Below are 19,918 nucleotides of genomic sequence, written 5' to 3' on the forward strand. Positions count from 1 at the left end.
TCCATCAGAGCAGCAAAGGAAGGAAGGTAAATAACCAGAATTGTTTCAGGGACTTGGCAGGAAAGCACAGCTTCTCTGCAAGGCAAGGGGAGCCCACCAACCTCCAAAACACTGCAGGTGCCTCAAAAAACACTGTTGTGCCCCAATTAGTGCCAAAGATGAGCAGAAAGCACCACAGGGCACTTCACTGCTCCTCTCCCCATGCAATGCTGCCAGCAACAAGGTTTGAAGAAGAAGAGAAAAGAAAGAGGCTTGGGAGATTTGCAAATTTTGCTCTTGATGTTTCAAGCAAATTAAGACCAAATAAACCCCAAAATAGAAAAAGCAACCCACAAACCCGCAGCTCTAGTCCCAACAAAGTCCTATTAGTCTTCACAACAGCACAAAAGTGACTCAATTAATTAAAAGCAAACAAAAAAGAAGCAGCCTAACTTATTATTTCAGAGTTCAAGACAGCAAAAGCACCACTCTGCCCCAGACAGAACTCTATTTTTTCTTTTCTTCTTTTTCTTAAATGCGTTTATTCATTAAGGCTTCCTCGTAGGCTGTGTAATGAGTCACTTCTTGCTTCTCTATGAAGTGCAAAGGGATGGAAAGAAATAGGATTTAAATGGAGGATGGAGACACTCACAAAGCCTGTTAGAAAAGCTTGAAAGGCTTTTGAAGGAGCCACAGATAAAGAGAGGCAACTCCTCACATGGACCCCAAACCCTTTTCTCTATCACCAGAGCTTTCCCAGGGTCTAAGCCTGGCTGTCTCCTCGCTCTCAGCCAGCACAGAAAATCACCCCCTCTCCTCCACTGGGCTTTCTTCCTCCCCAGAACAGAGGAGGGGATGAGAAACCTGAAGCAGGAGTGATGCTGCTCCTCTCATGGACCTGGTGGCTCAAAAGTGTGGATGTGGCTTTCCCTGCACCAGTGAAATATGACCAGGGGGGATTGATACCAGTTTGTATCAACAGCACAAGGCATTTCATGGCTCTCACCCCAGCAGCCTCCAGCTCAGAGTGAGCCACACACCTCCAATTATTCTGCAATTGTTTTTCTGAGAATCACACAAACACAGAAGGGTTTGTGTGGGAAGGGACCTTAAAGAACATCTGGTTCCAAGTCTCCTGTCGTGGGCAGAACACCTTTCCCTAAACCAGGTTGCTCCAAGATCCACCCAATCTGGATTTCCAGTGGAGAGGAAGAGTCTGTCCAATCATCAGATCAGAGATGCCAAGCTCAATGAAAAGCTCAGGGGATAAATCTTCCCATCATCAGTCTTGTCTCAGACTGGACCTGGAAAATCCTGATTTGGTCTATCCCAACTACTGTCAGGAGTTTCCCCTGGCTCTCCAGGTCCTTTGAGTCCTCCCACCGTAAGTTTTGAGGAAGCAGAGCCAGCACAGAGATGTGACACAAGTCTGCAAAGTGGCAGAACAACAGGAAGGGCACAGATGTTACTGCAATAAATACAAATCCCAAAAAAGCACAACCTGATCCCAAATCCACTGCTGCCAGCCTTCCAGCAAGGACTACCATCTTGTCCATGCACAGAAGTAGAAAACTTGAAATAAATACTAGGACAAAATAGATATTGGGGAAGAAATTCCTCTCTGTGGTGGTGGTGAGGCCCTGGCAGAGGTTGCCCAGAGAAGCTGTGGCTGCCCCATCCCTGGAAGTGTCCCAGGACAGGTTGGATGGGGCTTGGAGCACCCTGGGATAGTGGAAGATGTCCCTGCCCATGGCAGAGGTTGGAATGAGTTGATCTTTAAGGTCTCTTCCAACCCAAATTATTCTATAATTCTATTTTTTTTGAAATTGCTCTGGAGACAGCCATGATCATGTGTCATTCCCCATGGCAGAGATCTTCTATCTTCCCTAGAATGGTGTCTCTCACTTTCCTAACATTTATTCCATCTGAGAAAAAGAAAATTTAAACCAGAAAAAAAAAAAAAAAGCAACCAAAAAAACAAAAGCAAAACTGAAAAGTGACAAAATCCCCCACAAAATCTAAAATAAATTAGAAATCCTCCTAAATACAGAATCTAGAGGAACTTTTTTGCTGCCACCGAGACCCCTTCCAAAGGGTTCCCATGCCAATCTAATAATAAAGCTGTCGTATGGGGGGATGTGATTTTAGCTTTCAGCTGAAGGTTGCTATGGGAGGCTGTTCCCAGCAGCAGCACTGTGCTGCATTTGTAAAAGCTCTTTCCAGCATCAGACACTGATTTTTGGGTAGGAAAAAAAAATCACTATTTTTGTTTTTAAAAATTTCCATAAAAAGCAGCAGTGCTGGAGAAAAATGTAGAGAAAAAAAGCAAAATATAGAAGGGGGCTGTAATTCAGATGACTGTAGAAATGCAGATGCACTAAAATCCCCTTCCCAAAGCTAAAGCATCAGGAAAACCTATTTTTTTTTTTTTTTCAAATCAGTTGACATCAGCTGAGTTGCTGCATTTGCCAACACCAGGTTTGCTGGGATGTGGGAGAAGTTAAAGACAATGAGATGATCTCAGGTGCTTTATAAATGAGGTGCAGAAATGGGAACAGGTATTGCAGTGCCTCTGTGGGGTCATCTGCTGTGCACTGAGATCTTGACTTGCATAAAAATAAGGCATCACTTCAAAACAGGTTGAGGAAGTTTATCCAGCTCTTTAGAATTTAAAGAAAAATATAATATATATAGGGATTTGTGCAAGGAATGAAGTATTATGTGTGTATATATATCTATACACACACAGAGTTATGTAAAGCTGGTCAAATACAAATGACCCTCTTAAAACTAACAAACAAGCGAGTACAAAAGATATTTTCTACAGCAATCTGCAAGATTTAGGGGACTGTTACAACCTGCAGGATTTACAGAAGAGACAGAGTAAGAAGGAGAATTTAACACAAGGACAGAGCCCTGAAGCAGCAGCAGAAAGAGACACAGTTACTTTTTACCTTTAAATAGTGAAGACCACCAAACACAGATTTATAAGAGGCTTTCAATTCATGCTGCCAAAGCCTCCAGCCATTAAGTGCCTTAAATCTTTGCAAGTTAAGCAAAGGAGAGTTGGTAGATGAGATGTGGGGATGGGGGTGAGTATCTAGAGAAAAAACACATCCCAGCTGGAGATGGGAGAGCGCAGGAGAGCACACAGCCACACCCAGCATATGGAGAAGGGTGAGGATCAAGATCATCCAGTTCCACCTCTGCCGTGGGCAGGGACACCTTCCATTATCCCAGGTTGTTCCAAGCCCTGTCCAACCTGGCCTTGGACACTTCCAGGGATGGGGCAGCCACAGCTTCTCTGGGATTTCCATTCCAGGGCCTCACCACCCTCACAGAGAATAATTCCTTCCCAATATCCCATCTAACCCTGCCCTATGGCAGTTTAAAGCCATTGTCTCCTGCCCTGTTACTCTGTGCCTTGTCCCAAGTCCCTCTCCAGCTCTCTCAGAGCCCCTTTAGGCTCAGGAAGGGACTCCAAGCTCTCCCTGGAGCTTTCTCTTCTCCAGCCTGAACTCCATGATTTTTTTTGCCTCAAGTCTTCAGTGGGAAGTGTTACAGTGACACCACTGAGACGCTCCTTTTTCATCAAGAGCCAGGAGGCAAGAAACCCTATAGACAGACCCACAACCAGAAACTTCTGTATGTCAGAGATTCCAGACCCAATTTAAACTCTGAAGGAAGTTATGCACAGGTGAAATCTTAAGACAGAGGAAGAAAAACTGATTTGAGTCTGACATTCAGATAAGCAACTGAGATGCTGCAGCAGAAATATTTTCAAAGCACAGATCTAGCCTGGGTCCTTCACCTCACTGATTTCACAGCTTCTGAGACAAAATTTCAATAAAGAATGGAGAATCTTTTGCCATTACAAGCTTTTACCAGAACAGAACACCTGATCAACAAGTCAGAATTTGTTTAAATGCCCAAACTCCAAACCAGCAACAATCAGGAGCCCACGGTACCAGGCAAAACAGGAACCATCACTGAGATGCACTGACTGCACTGGCAGTACCAGGAACACACCATTCCACTAAAATTATTATATTAAATTGCTAAACCAGACCAAATTATTGCAAAAGACTTCACTATCAGCCCAAGGCTTCAGAGCCCAGCCAACCCAGCCTCCACATTCCCAAAACTCCTCCTTCCCCAGCACTCTGCTAATAAACTCAGGGATGTCCTTCCCAGAGGTCTCAACGCCTTGTCAGCAGAAATTCAAATCAATCCAGCCCTGGAAGCAGCTGCAGCAAATAACTCAATCACGTTCATCATTTTAACTTATCCTATTTATGAATCAGGTCAAGCTTGAAATCTCCATTTACATTATCAGCCTTCATGATATTAAGATAATCATGCAGAGGACTGATCAAAGGTTCCTTGTAACTTTGGAGCACAGGAATTACCATACAATAACACTTTATCTCCTCCAGTGTCCTTTGTGACTGTCAAGAATACTTTTCTTCCCTAGAAAAAAGGACAAGGAATAACACACTGAAGAAGAAACTGCTGCCAATACTAAATCTAAGAGTAAGAGGGCAGTGGGTGCTGTACACACATCTCCAAAAAAAGCCATGAAGATCACCAGTTTTTAAAACAGAACAGGTTGTGTTGGGCTGTGACTATCCTGGTCATGGCCCTGCCCATGACAGGGAGTTGGAACTGGATGGTCTTGAAGGTCCCTTCCCACCCAAACCATCCTGGAATCCCAATATCTGCTGAAATTCTCTGAGAAAAACAGAGAGATTCAAGCTGCCTTGAATTACCTTTATTTCATCTCACCTGTATGGAAGGACATTTTGATTTTTCCAGACTTGATACTGAAAATGACCTGAAATGGTTCTCTAAAGGGCTTCAATTTCTCTCAGCCCTGCTTTGATGGGAAGATGAATCCCGAAGCCTCCAGACACCCAGAAATACTCTGCTGATGCTCTCACAGCCCTCTCTGTGTTGTCCCTCCAGCAGCTGCAGCACCTGCCCAGCATCACCAGGTCACTGCTGCAGATCTGAAAACAACCACCAAAACATAAGAAAATAGAAAAAAGCAATTCCCATCTTCTCAAAGAACTTTCACTCTTTTGTTCACCTCCAACTCACTTTTTTTCTTCCTGCAACAAATAAAGTGCAACATCATTCTGCTATTTTTGTAAAGAGATGTTTTATCCAGAGTTTGGGCAAAGGCAAACAATTTCTAACCTGATTTTTAAGATTATTTAAAGAAGGTAAAAAAATAGAAGGACATAAGCTTGTAAAACAGTCTTATGTGGGAAGAAAATATAGGAACACTTTATTGGAAGTGCTTCACTTCTGATACCAGCTATTAAAAATGTAGATATAATCCTTTATTTATCTCATTTGCAGCAAGAAAACTCTCCACACACGGAAAGAAAAATCACATGGGATATAATCCAACAACAATCTCCCCCATTAACTCCAGAATGATGTTCTATTGAATATTTCAAGCGTGATTACACTGTAACAAAATGGCACCATGCCACCAAGCCCTCTAAATTATTTTCTCTCAATACCTCCCTCCCTTGCAAAGATGCCAGGAGGCTGGATAAATAAAAAAAATTGCTCCCACATCAAAGTAAAAGGCAGCAAAGAAACAAGGAGGATCCTTCAAGTGACAATCCCCATGTTTGTCCCTAAGTGGAAAGATGACCTTAGCAGTTGATGTTGCACCTTCTAGGTGGGATCTGGGCTGGGAATTATTGTACCAAGGGGATGTTTCTGCAAAGGAATTTAATACACAGCATTCAAAATTATGGCAACCTGCTCTGAGTCATAACTCTGAATGCAGTTAATGCTTCTGCTTTGATTTTAGGGCTTCCAGTGGTAGAAAAATTTCACTTAAGTTTCTCTAATGTGGAAAAACCACCACGAACAGCAAGAGATGAAAGCTCAAAACAGCTCCCTGGGTGATGCATGAGCTCAGAGGGATCCCAGGTCCAGTGAGCTTTGACTGAGATGCACAGCTGTCTTTTTTCCAGTCATGACTTAGGAGGAAGCAAACACAAGCAGAATCACAAATATTGCCAAGTCTGGGCAGTGAGGCTCTAACACAGGATTGGGATCTGCAAGAAGAGGCTTGTAGGGGTGTGAACAGCAGCCAGAGTGCTGAGTTGAGCACATCTGAAAATGGTAAATACTAACATGGATTCAATTTGAATTCCCTGAATGTGTTAGGGAACAGGGAAGGGAGAAAAAGCCAAGTTCACCCACGTAACTGAGGTGCTGTTTCTATGAATCCAGCTCTGCAGCCAAGGGACCAGAGCCACCAAAAGGTGCTCCACTGACCATGGAAGAAGTCACAGGTCTCCAGGAACTCCTTCAAGTCCTTTGGGACTGCTGTTGTCACTGTCTGACCCCAAAATTAACAAAACCAGGATCAGCAACCTGGTCTGGTGGGAGGTGTCCCTGCCCATGGCAGGGGTTTGGATCTGGATGACCTTTAAGGTCCCTTCCAACCCAAACCATTCTGTGACTCTGTGATTATGGAGGACATCAACTGATGGGCAAAGAAGGGGGATGACACCTTAAGACCCTCACAGCAGCTCATGGTCCTCAAAACTCCAACTTGCTGCCTTCCTGAGCTTACAAGTTGATTTTCCTTTCTTATTCAGAAATTTTACTTCAATAAGGCTTAGAATTATGTACACCAGGCCCAATAAATGTGAAACAAAGATGAAGTTTTGCAGCAGGCACAGTCCTAGCAGAAGCTGAAGCCAATGAGAGGAACTGGGTGTCACCACTGGCATCTCAAAAGGAAACTTTGCCCAAAGCTAATCCTTTCAGGTGAGCAATGGGAGGCATAGGAAAGGAGACAGAATAATATCAAAATTATTTTAAGGAAAAATAGAATTATTATGGATGACTACCACATAAAATTCACCACCATAGAGTGGTGAGGCCCTGGCACAGGTTGCCCAGAGGAGCTGTGGCTGTCCCATCCCTGGAAGTGTCCAAGGCCAGGTTGGATGGGGCTTGGAGCAATCTGGAAGGTGCAGGGGCTTTGGAAATAGGTGATCCTTAGGTCCCTTCCAACCCAAATCACTGTAGAATTCTAGGAAAATTGTAAGGTAAAATTGGTGGTGCCGTTTAATTTGATTCTTAATCTTTTTAATAGAGAAGCAGCCACTCAGAAAATGTTGAGAGGTGAAGACCTGAAATGCTTCTTGCCCCATGGAGACTGGGGAGAAGAAAGGAGACACACCGAAGGAGTGAGTTTGATTTGGAAACTGCACCAAACACAGCAGAAAAAGCTTCAACAAGGAACAGTTTAGAGAAGAATTTCTCAGCTTCCTAAAACATACTAGAAAAAAAAAACCCACCCAGGAAATCTCCCTCAAGAAAAAACAAAAAGAAGTCAGGAAATACTCAAGAGATATGTGGATTTTATGAATAACTGACATGCAGCACAGGTTTTAGAGGGCAAGAACTCCAGGATCCAAAGGCACAGGGAAGCACATAATGAGACCAGCCAAAGCCGTCATAACTAAGTTGCAACATGAAATGCTGAAGCCAAGCCTTAATGATTTAACACCAGGAGAAACCCAGGGAGGATTCATCACCACATTTGCATATAAGGACACTGCTTGCTCTTCTTTTCAGCACGTTTTTCCTGATCACCATCCAAAAGAGAGATTCTTGAGCTAAATGAAGCCTGTGGCTCTCTAGGCAATTCCTAGACTACTTATAATTAAAGGCACCATTAAGCCTTCAGAGAAGCAGATGCCAATCCATGTCAAAAGTTACACAGCTGAGCAGGGTCTAATTACACTGAATTCAAGAGATACATCACATCCCCAACAGATGTCATTTTATAGAAAGCTTTTTCCATATCTCACGGTCTTAAGATCCTTTGAGAGTTTCTTGCCTGTATTATCCCTTTTCTTTAGAAAAGACCATCCAGAGTCATCTGCTTGCAGGCTTAAGATGAGGTAAGTGGGAAACAGAAGAAAAAGACATTGATGTGGTGGGAAGCTAATTAAAAAAAAAAAGTTTACATGGAGAAACAATTCCTTCCTTCCCATTTCACATTTTTTTGATGGTAGGATGATATTTTGGGCTCCCTTTTTTGCATGTTTATTCAGGGTCTGTACAGCCAAGCAACTGCACATTCTTGAGAACTGGTAAATGCTACAGGCCGAGTTCATCCATTCCCAAAAAAAAGAGTTTTATGAACAATGTGAAAAAACAATTCAGAGCCATGAAAAGGGTTCTTGCACAGCCTGGCCCAGGTGGCAGAACAACGCAAAATATCTTTTGGATTAAGACACTGATCAAGTTTTCTCCTCTGCATTTAAATGGTAAAAGAGAGTCCAAATAAACTCAGAAGCAGCTATCATAGAAGATACTAAAAATATTATCATCTAAACACAGAAAGGTCAAAAAATAAATTCTTAACTGCCTTCTCAACATAACGCAGAAAGCACATCTATTCTTAAGCATCCACCAAGGCCAGTGAGTTTGGGAAAAAGACAGATGGGAGAATATGTAGGAGAATATGTTCTCTGAATACTTCCACAAATAGGCTACCAAAAGTCAAGAGAGATGCTGTGTCACAAGGGATGCAGAAGTCACAGGAGATGCATTTCTTCACACTGCCCTCCAGGAAAGAGATCTTCTTGAGCTGAGAGAGAAGTCTTCACTACTTGTTCCCATGGCATTGCCTCCAGACACTCATCCTGTCATTTTCTGATATGTTTAAACAAAATGGCCCCATGGCTGTGCAGTGACAGATGCCACTTTTTCAGCCTTTCCCAGCAACATGGTGATGATCATCACAAAGAATGACAGTGATACAAGAATCACCAAAGGTCTGTGCTGAACTTCCCTTTTACTGGTCCCATTTCCTGCCTTTTCAGCTGCTGCTGTAACTTGAAGCTGTTGGAAAGCTTAAATAAATCAGAGAAAAAAGAAAAACAAATTTTAAAAAATCCTGAATCATAACTATCAGCCTGAAAATCAAGGGAAATTTTAAGCATAGGAACACTTTTCCTATGAAGATAGGCTGAGACAGTTGGGGCTGATCAGTCTGGAGAAGAGAAGGCTCCAGGAGACCTTAGAGCCTTTCCCAACACCTAAAAGGGCCCTACAGAGAAGGTGGAGAGGGACTTTTCACAGGGGCATGAAGTGACAGGACACAGGGGAAATTAATTAAATTGAAGGAGAGTGGGTTTAGATTAGTTATTAGGAATAAATTCCTCCCTGTGAGGGTGGTAAGGCCCTGGCAGATTTCCCAGAGAAGCTGTGGATGCCTCTGGAAGTGTCCAAGGCCAGATTGGATGGGGCTTGAAGCAACATGGGATAGTGGAAGTTGTCCATACCCATGGCAGGAGCTTGATCTTTAAGGCCCCTTCCAACCCAAATTATTCTGAGATCCTATGACTCAAGGAAAGAAAGATAATTAAACACCAGGGTGGAGAAATAGACCAGAGCACAACACTTGCAGCAAATACCCAGTGAGTGGATTATCTATGAGTAAACAAATGGGAAACCAACCAGGTTTACGGTTCCTCCTGAGGTAGAAGGGCAAGTAGACACAGCAAGTGGTAGATGAAGTGCCAGGAGGTGAAAGGCACTTCTGTGGAAAATGAGGGGCCTTCTACTTGCTCTTCAGCAGATGGAGTGTGGAGAGCAGATGGAGATGTTCCTCCTCAGCATTGTGCTTTAGCCATTTCTTTTGTGACATCCTGGCTGGTGTCCCCATCCACAGCAAGGCCAGTCTCGGTGGTGTAACGAAAAGCAATGGAGTCAGCCACTAATGCTCCAGTTCTCCAGTCACTTTCATTTCACAGCACAATGTTAAGGGTTGGACTTGATGATCCATAAGGTCTTTTCCAACCAAAATGATTCTGTAATTCTGAAATGGGCCATGAGGAGGGATGGAACACCTCCCCTGTCAGGAAACAATGAGAGAATCTGGATTGTTCAGCCTGGAAAAGCAAATGCTTCAGGGTGACCAAAACGGGGGTCTTTCAGTAGATGAAGGGGGGTCTGCAAGAGAGCTGGAGAGAACAAAGAGGAATGGCTTCAAACTTAAACAGAGCAGGTTTAGATTAGATATTAGGAAGGACAAATTCTTAACTATGAGGGTGGTAAGGCCCTGGCACAGGCTGCCCAGAGAAGCTGGGGCTGCCCCAACCCTGGGAGTGCTCAAGGCCAGGATAGAGAGGGCATGAAGCAATCTGGTCTAGTGGAGGGTGTCCCTACACATGGCAGGGGGTTGGAACTGGGTGATTTTTAAGGTCCCTTCCAACCCAAGCCATTCTGTGATTCCATAATTTTTATATACATACTCTGACAAGCACCAGAATATCAATGTACTGTATCCCAAAACCCCCATAAGAAGCAGGTGTCTCACAATCAGAGGTTCAAAGACTCAGTTCTTGCTTCCCAAGTATCCTGTGCCCAGCCAGCAAATGCTACAGTTTGCTTCCAACATAAATCTGTTGTGCTCCAACCAATGGATCTGCCACATTACTCTGCCATTGTTGAAGAAATTTGGACCATAATTAACAGAAAAGTGTCCTTCAGTTAAACAGTGGCCTGATTTTAGTCACTTTAATCCAAAAATTAGATCTGTATCATTCATTGCATGAATTTGCCTTTCTATTTTAAGGATTTTTCACCATCTTGACTGCAAACAAAGCATAGGGTCTTGTTTGCAGTCAAGTCAGAGCAAAACTGATGAATGCCAACACAGCTGGATCTAAACAGCCCTTCTGCTAAACTGCCGTGTAAAAATCAGGGGAGTGTCAGAGATTACCAAGGAAAATACAGCAACACACCTGTAGGTGTCCAATCAAAAGTTATTTCATGGAGAGGGAAACAATTCCAGGTGCAGAGGAAGCATGCAAAGGAAGGCACAGATAGCAGAGTTGGCATTAGTGCAGCTGCCTTTACTGCAGTGACCCTCATTGGCATTTCCAGATGTGAGGCAGGAAATCAGCTGACAGGAGCATCTTTGCCTATAACCCTAGAAAACCTAGGGTGAAGAAGATACAGGGCTCCATATAAGTCATAAATGAAGAAAAAAATAAAATTAAAAATCCCTTCTTCATTCTTTTCCACATATCGAGTTGGTTAAAGCAGTCCACATTCTCCCGTTGCTACCAGCAGCATTTATTTATCACCATCCTCAATTCTGAAAGCAAACTCCAAGTGATGAAACACGATCTCCCTGCAAAACCAAACTGAGATGGATGGAGGACAAGGGGTATAATTTAAGACAGTTTATATTGCTCACAGTACCAGGAGCACTGCATTCAGGCTGCAGGAAAGGTCATTAGTAAATTGAAGGCAGCAGAAGATAAGAGAAAAGTTTACAAACAACATTTCAAGAGGAAAAAATGTGCTTATTTGGGCACTCAGGGAAAAGAGCAACCAGAGAGAAAGTCTGGTGTGCAAAGAGCCTCCATCACTCCAGGCAGAGGAGTGAGCTCATCTCCAGTGCTCATGATGGAGCACACAAGATCTGCATCAGTGCCATCAATAGTAGCACCCAGTGTGACAGGAACCTCCTCCTTGGCAAAGTCATCCATACCAGCAGAACAGTCTGGAGTCATCTCCTGCCTCCCAGATGGCTCATTCCTGTTGGTGCAGAAGTCTGGGGAGCCAGGATCTCCCTGCAGCAGAGTGCAGGGGATTGCTGCCCTGAGCTGGCTACACTTCAGCTTTCAGCCTTTTTGTGACTGCTCCAGGAGATAAGCACTGAGATACAGGAGATAAGCAATGTAAAGAGTTCACTTCTTCCCTCCTGAACACTATCACCTGATGAAAACACAGCTTCTCAAGTAAAGGAGAGGCTCTTTAGGTTGTTTTTTTTGGAAGAAATTTATGGAAGTCTGTACTGCCTGTAGCCTGGTTTAGTGGAAGGTTCCCTGTCCATGGCTGTGGGTTGGAATGGGATGCTCTTTGACATCCCTTCCAACCCAAGGTTCTATAGTTCTAGGTTATCAGCAGTCAACTGGATTCAGTAGATTCTCCATGGTTCAAAGTCCACCTGGGAGAAAGGTCTTTCTTGTGAGGAGACACTGTGGGAGCCAGGCCTGGTTAGTCTGGAGAAGACTGAGAGGAGAATCTCATCAATCCACACAAATATCTCAAGGAGTCAAGAGGATGGTGCCAGGCTCTTTTTATAGTGCTCAGCAACAGGACAAGGTCAATGGCCATAAACTAAAACACAGCAAGTTTCACCTCAACCCAAGGAAGAACTTCTTTTCACAGAGGGTGAAACAGCAGCCCACGGAGGGCATGGATTCTCTCTCTCTGGAGACATTCCAAACCCACCTGGATGTGTTCCTGCATCACCTTGCCTTGGCAGGGGATTGGATGGGATGAACTCCAGAGGTCCCTTCCAACCCTGAATATTCTGTGATTCTGTAAATATATGAAGAAGCTCAATGTAGCTTCTTCAACGTAGCTCAACAGGCTGAATCTCACCCTACTTTCCTTTCTAAATTTGGACTATCCACATGAACACACTAGCCTTGAAACACCTGAGGATCTCTAAAACACAGGTAGTCACCCTGACCTCACAGAGGTCCTACTTTTCATAATTGAGTTCCTTGACATACTCATCAGTTCTACGGGAGGAGAGCGCATACACCAAATATATGGAATGCTAAATAATTCAGTTATTTTGCATCAGGAAGATTATGGACAATGTCCTAAATGTTTCAGAACATATTGAAAAAAAAGATATCTCTTCTACTCTTTTTTTTTGTCAACACAAGGCTTAGCAGTGATAAACCCACACATCCCTTTTGTGCATAAACTGAGGACTGCAGAAATCAACAGCGAATCCCCACCTATGTCCCCTACAAAAAACTTCCTGCCATGACAACCCCTGTTCTACTACTCCATATCCTCATGATGCTTCTCTCACAACCTCTCCACACTCTCCCTGCATCCATGGACACTCCTCTCCTCAGCTTCAGGACTCATCCATGCCTCAATTTGTTCTCCAAAGCCCCCAGAGAGGCAGCAAACAACCCACATGGATCATCTAGACCTGGACACATGTTAACTGATTGTGTGATACCAAAAAAATAGATAGTCAATGAATTTGCCTGAGTTTTCCTTGAGGACACTGAGATATTAAGTCCTTACGTGCTTGGTGAATACATACATTGATGGTTGGGTGGAGGAGAAAATCAGTGAACTGTATTTTTTCCCTCTAATGTGATTAACTCAACCAACCTACTTCAGCGGAAGAGGCAGAAAGACACCGACAGAAGAAAGCCTTAAAGGAAGTGAGAAACTTCAAACTATCAAAAAAGTAAAAAAATATTTCTGTAAACAATCCAGTAGTGCTAATCTGCTCTTACTTTTAGACCCAGGCCCCAGATATTCTGTTTGTATTTAATTTTCTGGCTCATCAAGTAGAAAAATCACCCATTCCTGAGGCTTTCAGCTTTATTTACACACTTGGTTAGGACTGAGGTGAACACTCAAACCTGTCATTGAAGGTTTCAGGTGCTCCCAGCTCCCATTTACACTCCATGAAGGCTTTGTTCTCCATATCACAGACAACCAGAAAATCATTAAGGTTGAAAAAGACCTCCAAGATCATTCAGTCCAACCATTAACCCAGCACCACCACCATGTTCACCACTAAAACACATCCTCAAGTGCTATATCCACGTTTTTTGAACACTTCCAGGGATGGTGACTCTACCACTTCCCTGAGCAACCTTTGCTAATGCTTAACAACCCTGGCAGTGAAGAAGCTTTTCCTAAAATCCAATCTAAACCTCCCCTAAACTTTAGGCCATTTACTCTCATCCTGTCACTTGTCACCTGGGAGAAGAGACTGACACCCACCTCACTACAATCTCTTTCCAGGCAGTTGTGGAGAGTGATAAGGTGAGCCTCCATTTCTCCAGGAGAGAATGACAGTGCCCAGAAGAAACAAACCACCCACCATCCTCCCACATCAGCCAAGGTCCCACCATGTGCCAGTAGCTGAAACTCAAACTCTTCAGCTGGGAATGCAGCAAGATTAATTTAACTAAGAGAAAGCACAAGCTGCTTCATAAGAGCTGAAACTGCATCTTGTCTATCCAAAATCTAATCATTTTTTTAAATTATTCTTGGTGGGGTTTTGTTTGTAATGCATCAGACTCTGGTGTTGGCTTAAAGACACCGAGGCCAAAATGTTGGACAGGGCTGAAATCCATGAATTCACCTACAAGACAGTGGAGCCCTGACTTTTACTGGCCTAAAATTATGCAAAAAGTCATCTTTAGGCTGCAGCTCTGTGATGAATTAGCTCTGACAAGAGGGGGAACTCAAGACCTCCCCACAGCACTCCCTCCCTATCCCACACCACGGCTGCCTCTCTGCTCTCTTGCTAACACAGGGACCAGCAGCGAGTGCTGTAAATGAGATCAATGAAACATTCAGTTAAAAATAACAGCCCAAACCTCCTCCATTGCAGGAGAGCCTTTCGGATCACAAATGATGAAAGCACATTTCTAAAAAAAGCGAGCTGAGTTGACAGCGATTTCTGAGAAGGTGGCAAAATAACCAGCCCTGAGCCCGACCAGCAGAACTAGGGCTGGGCTGCTCCAAGCATTGCTGGGGCTCCAGAATAACCCTGGCAGTGGGAAAACAGGTCTCAATACCCCCAGTTAGTGTCCACCTGTGTCAAAGATGGTGCCTGGCTCCCATCCCGGTGATGCTGTAGGAGCAGGACATTCAGAGGACACCACCACCCACTATTGTGAGCTATTCCTTGGGCATCTCCTTGCCCACTGGGCTGTATATTCCTGCCTTGTAGCTGATAGGGAGAAAAAGTCGGGATGCAGCTTCTGGGGTAAAGAAACATCATCCTTGTGGTACCCACAAGCACTTGGCCTGTGGTGCTGGCTGAAACTGTGAGGGAAAAGAGAAGCAACATCCCCAAGGTTTCTTACAACTATTTTTATGATTGACGCTGGGAAAGAGGAGAGGGAGTAGGGAGTAAGCTTTTTCCCCCTTTTTTCATGTCATCTAAGCACCAACTAACAAAAAAACCAGATGTTTTCATCCTGCAATCCAGATGGATGTCCCTCTGCAGCAGGGGGATGCACCCCCGCATCCCGCCTCACATTTCCAATGCTGGGATTCAACACAGCCACTGCAACTTTTAATGCCTTTTACAAACATCTAATTCACTCTGTATTAATCCCTCAGAGCAGCTACTCCTTCATTTTACCCTTGGAGACATCAAGCTAAAATATTAATCGGCTTGAGCACAAAAACCTACAGCTCTAAGCAGTTGTTGAGGACAGAGGACGTGCTGTTACCCAGTTCTCTGATATATACAGCAGTATAACACCATCCTTGCAATAAAAGTACAGAACGAGCCTCTAAAGATGCCTTTTTACTAGATGTTTGTAAGTGGATTTAGGTTTAATGACAAGCTCCTCTTGCTTATTTCCTGCTTTTACTCATCCTTCTTTTTGGGGGGGAGGGTGGCTGACAGGGGCTGTTCTTTCTCAAGCTTAATATTAAATAAAAGAAACCCAAAAATATATTGAAAATGCCCTCTTAAGTCAAGGCACAAGGCATATTTCAAATGAATGCTGCTGAAAACCTCCAAACTATCAAAAAGCTATTTCAATAAGGGATTTTCACTTACTCGAGACATTCAAGGCATTGACACAACTTCTAAAAAGATGAATCTCTTCCAAATATTTTAACTCAATTAAATGGACAAAATCTCCAGCACATGAAGGTGGCAACAAGCCCATGGCCCCCATTTCAGTGTTCCCAGGCTACAGAGGGGTTTCCAAAGCTCACTATTTCAGGGAGAGCTTTCAGGCAGTCTCTCAGCTGACTCTTGTAGGCCATGTCCAGATATCTTTAGCATTGAAGTGTGCAGTACAGAAGTGTGCATTAACTCGTGTGCGCATTCCACATCTCAGCCACAACAAATCACAAACACGGAGCAGAACCTGACACACACTATTTAAATTTGACCTTTGACTACAACAGAGCCAAAGCAAGGTGATTCCAGCCCATAAATATTCCTGATTCCACCGGCACTGAAGATGTTCAACCTTCAAACCTTGAAGGGAAGCAAACAACAGCATCAAATCCCTGCAGTTGTTTCACCTAAAATAGACAGAAGGCAGGTGGTGACACTGAAGTGATGCTTTGCAGTTCAGGCAATCTGTGTTCAAGTGCCAGGATTGACTAAGCTCTGGATGCCGCAGGAGAATTAAAGAGAAGCCACAGTCCTCTCACCTCATCCAAAGCATCCTGGAGCTGCAAAATGCATGGAAGGGACTCCTGGTTGAATGGGATGTTACTGCGCTTCAGTACAGCACAGCAAGGAAAGGACCTGCATCATTTTCATTTTTAACGTTCAAAAAGATTAAATTAAAATAGTCAAGGAAATCACAAATATAGAAAGATGCAACAATTGTAATCAAGGTGGCAATGTGTTCACAACTGGAACAGTTTGGGAGTTACCCAGAACCAGTTCAAACCCTTGATCAAGGCATTTCTTTGCATCAACCTCCTGCAGTAGGCAGATAAAATGTAGCTGTTCCATCTACATAAAACGTGTTTAGATACATAAATCCCTGCAAAGTGGCTTTTTATTTTGAGGCAAAACCAGAAAGAATTATACGCTGCATTAAATATTTTCTTCTTTGTCCTCTTCTTGACTGTCTGAAAGATCAATTAAAGTGCTTTTGCATAAAACAGGCAGAGAGGAGCACGTTCCAAAAAATAAATAAATAACAACGCCACTCTTTGCTTTCAGTATGATGCCTGAAGAAAACAAGCATAACGACTTAAAGATTCCCACAGTGAAAAGGAAGAAAATGATGAAGGTTTAATCATACACTTACAAGGCAGCAAAACACATTTCTCAAGTCGTAATATCTCTTGTGAAATTTAAGCACTCAGACACAAATATTAGCAACAAGCTTGCAGCAAGCTGAGTCGTTTCCCCTGCCCTCGCACAGAAATATGTGCAATGTCCCTCCCTTGCACTCACACACACATGTTTGCTGTTTCCATCACTTTTCTATTCGCAGAAATATCCCAATGAAACTATGGCCATTTAAGATGTTACGATTTAACGCGTTTCTTGACTTATGGAGGTCTCGCTGTCCTGGAGCTCAGCAACCTCTCTGTCCAGCTGCATTGCAACATCTGGAAGCACCAGCAGGATTTCCCCACAGGCTGACCAGCAGTGGGAATCATGGCCTTGGCATGGAGAGACAACACTCAGATCAACTGCTCCCCCAGTTACCAATGGGGAGCAGGGGAACAGGAAGAGAGATCACCCCATCAAAAAAACTCAGTATCTACTTTACCCTCCCTCAAAATGTCCTTTATCATGTCTGCAAAGGACAGGGGCGGAGTTGTTCCTATTAAAACCTCATCATCATAGGTTCTAAGGAAGAAATTTTTCATACTGAGGGTGGAGAAACATTGGCACAGGTTGTCCAGAGAAGCTGTGGATGCCCCATCCCTGGAAGTGTTCAAGGCCAGGATGGGGCTTGGAGCAACCTGGGACAGTGGGAAATGTCCCTGCTTTTTGCACCTGCTCATGGCAGGGGTGTGGAACTGGATGATCTTTAGTATTCCTTCCAACACAAGCTATTCTGTGATTCTGTGACCCTATGTGGCCCCAGAGAACTTGTGGTGGCCCAAGTGGCACAGCAGGTCCCTGACCATTTCCCCTTGGATTATGGTGCCTTCGTTCTGCTCCCTGTCCCTCCAGCTGTGGGACTCATCCCACCATGTTCCCCTCATGGCAACTGTGCCATATTTTTCCTGCTGCACAGGGTCTTCCAGCTCCCTCTGTTTGTTGCCCATGCTGTGGTGCAGGTGCACTTCAGCTGGGCTATTGTTCCCATATCTCTTTTTGGGGAAGGAGCCCTAATTCCTACACGGCCATTCTCATGGTTTCAAACACATCAATAACCCTGGTGCCTTTGCTGCTGCAGGGATCTCCTTCCCCTACCTGCACTGAGACAGCAGAACAAAGGGCCTCACGCACACAGCATGCCATAAGAAAACCCAAATATCTGCAGGTGATACCAGGCTCAGGGCCTGGTATTGATCTGCTGGATCTTCCTGCTTCCTCCTCATCATTCCCTACAACTGGAAGGGTAGAGGAAAACACTATATGTACTTTTGATCCCTTAACCAGTCAACCTCACAACAAAACGTGAAAGAACTGAGAGGAGAGAGAAATCACTGCACTACACGATTGAAACAGGAGGAGAACAACTTGCAATAATAAAATAAATCTAAAAAAAAAGCCCACACAAAAAAAGAAAAATGAATAACCAAGAAATGAAAACAAAAGCTAAGAGGTGAATAATTCATTTAGGCAATGTGCAGTGCACCTATTCTACCTGAATTGTTTACATGAAAAGTTCATGGTTTAATCAGAACTGCCGGAACAAGAAAAAACAGAGTCATAAGTACAACATTTATCTTGAGTAAACGAAATAGGTCTCTGGGTAAGGCATTTTCATTTAAAACAGAAAAAAAAATAGGTTGCAGTTTGTGACGTGACCAGCAAGGGGAGTCGGTGCCCAGAGCTTCGAGGGAACCACGCAGATGCAGTTTTGGGTGGAGAAAACTCAAATAAACAATTCTGAGGTAGTGACATTGATAAAACATTGAAGACTGCCAGAGGATGCTGGAAGATGATGGACAGAGAGCAGAAAACCCACTAACCTGGAAAAGAGAGAGGGCTTGAGGGATACTAGAGTAGAAAAATAAAAATGTTTTGCTTGGAAATTGGACTTTCTGTCCCTGCTAGACTTACTGGAGAGCATGTAATGAAGAGCTCTTAGAGGGAAAAAGGCACAGGACTAATGAAATCAAGCCAGGATGGATCTTAGGATAAGAAAACAAGGGTTAATCTCAAAGTACTTCTGAGTACAATATTCTGACAGTAACATGAAAAGACTTTGGTCAATTCCTCTTGTGGCTTTGAGGAGACATCCAGGAGGGTACCAGATGTCTGGAAGAAGATGTCAGAGAATAAGGGCTAACCAGGCACCTTATTACTGATCCCCAGAACCAGAGCAAACAGGGGGAAAAACAAAACTATTAAACACAACTATTAAAAACAACCCTCACAAGGAGTGGGTTTTAATAACATTATCCAGCATTTAAAGCAGAATGCCAGCAGTAGGAACTCATTAGGCTCTGTTTGGGGAACAGCAGCAAAATCACTGCTGCAGCTCCAGCCATGCTGGGCTTGTCAACAGAAACGGGGCCACCCTGGGCTCCGGGGCCACCGGGAGGGGCACTCAGAGCTTTCCTTCCTCTGCCCCGTTAATCTCATTAACCTCGAATTTACTCTGTTGTTGGTAATTACTCAGAACGCTAATAGGCACAATTTATGCATATTATTTACTGAATGTTACAAAATCTCTTCAGCTCTGTGTATGAGTCGGGGCTGGAACAAGCCAACGCTCCAAGGGCTGTGGAAAACAGGAGTAAAGAAATGAAAAATATTTTTAAAATTTAGAAAACCTTTTTTTAGGATTTGTTTCAAATTTCTTCAGTATCTTCAGTTTCTTCGTGCAAGATAACCAATCAATTCAGATAAATATATCCATTTTAGATATATCAGAATCATTTTAGATATATCATTTTAGATATATCAGAATCCACTCATTTTACTAATTCTGTTATAACATCCTAACAAGGAAAAAACAGACACTAAACCAAAAATACCCAAGAAAATACTTATTTCCTCCTATTAAGCCGGAGCCCATGAAACAACCATTCCAGCCACGATACAAATTACCGTTAACGATATTCCAGGTGGGAAAACCAGATGCAGTTTAAGAAAACTGTTATTGCTGTTAAAGAACTCCATAGGCTTTACAGACACAGTCTGCTGCACCTTGAAAAATGGAACTTTCACTGACCATCTGTTCCTAGCAGAGAACACCCA

The 19,918-nt window shown here is 43.5% G+C and overlaps 1 protein-coding gene across 2 annotated transcripts in view; it reads right to left on the reverse strand.

The window, feature by feature from the left end:
* Positions 1–19,918, reverse strand: part of TSNARE1 (t-SNARE domain containing 1) — a 472,330-nt gene that overhangs the window by 436,947 nt on the left and 15,465 nt on the right. The gene's annotated exons all lie outside the window — the stretch shown is intronic.

The sequence above is a fragment of the Ammospiza nelsoni genome, chromosome 1, assembly GCF_027579445.1.
Source record: "Ammospiza nelsoni isolate bAmmNel1 chromosome 1, bAmmNel1.pri, whole genome shotgun sequence".
NCBI classification, from domain to species: domain Eukaryota; kingdom Metazoa; phylum Chordata; class Aves; order Passeriformes; family Passerellidae; genus Ammospiza; species Ammospiza nelsoni.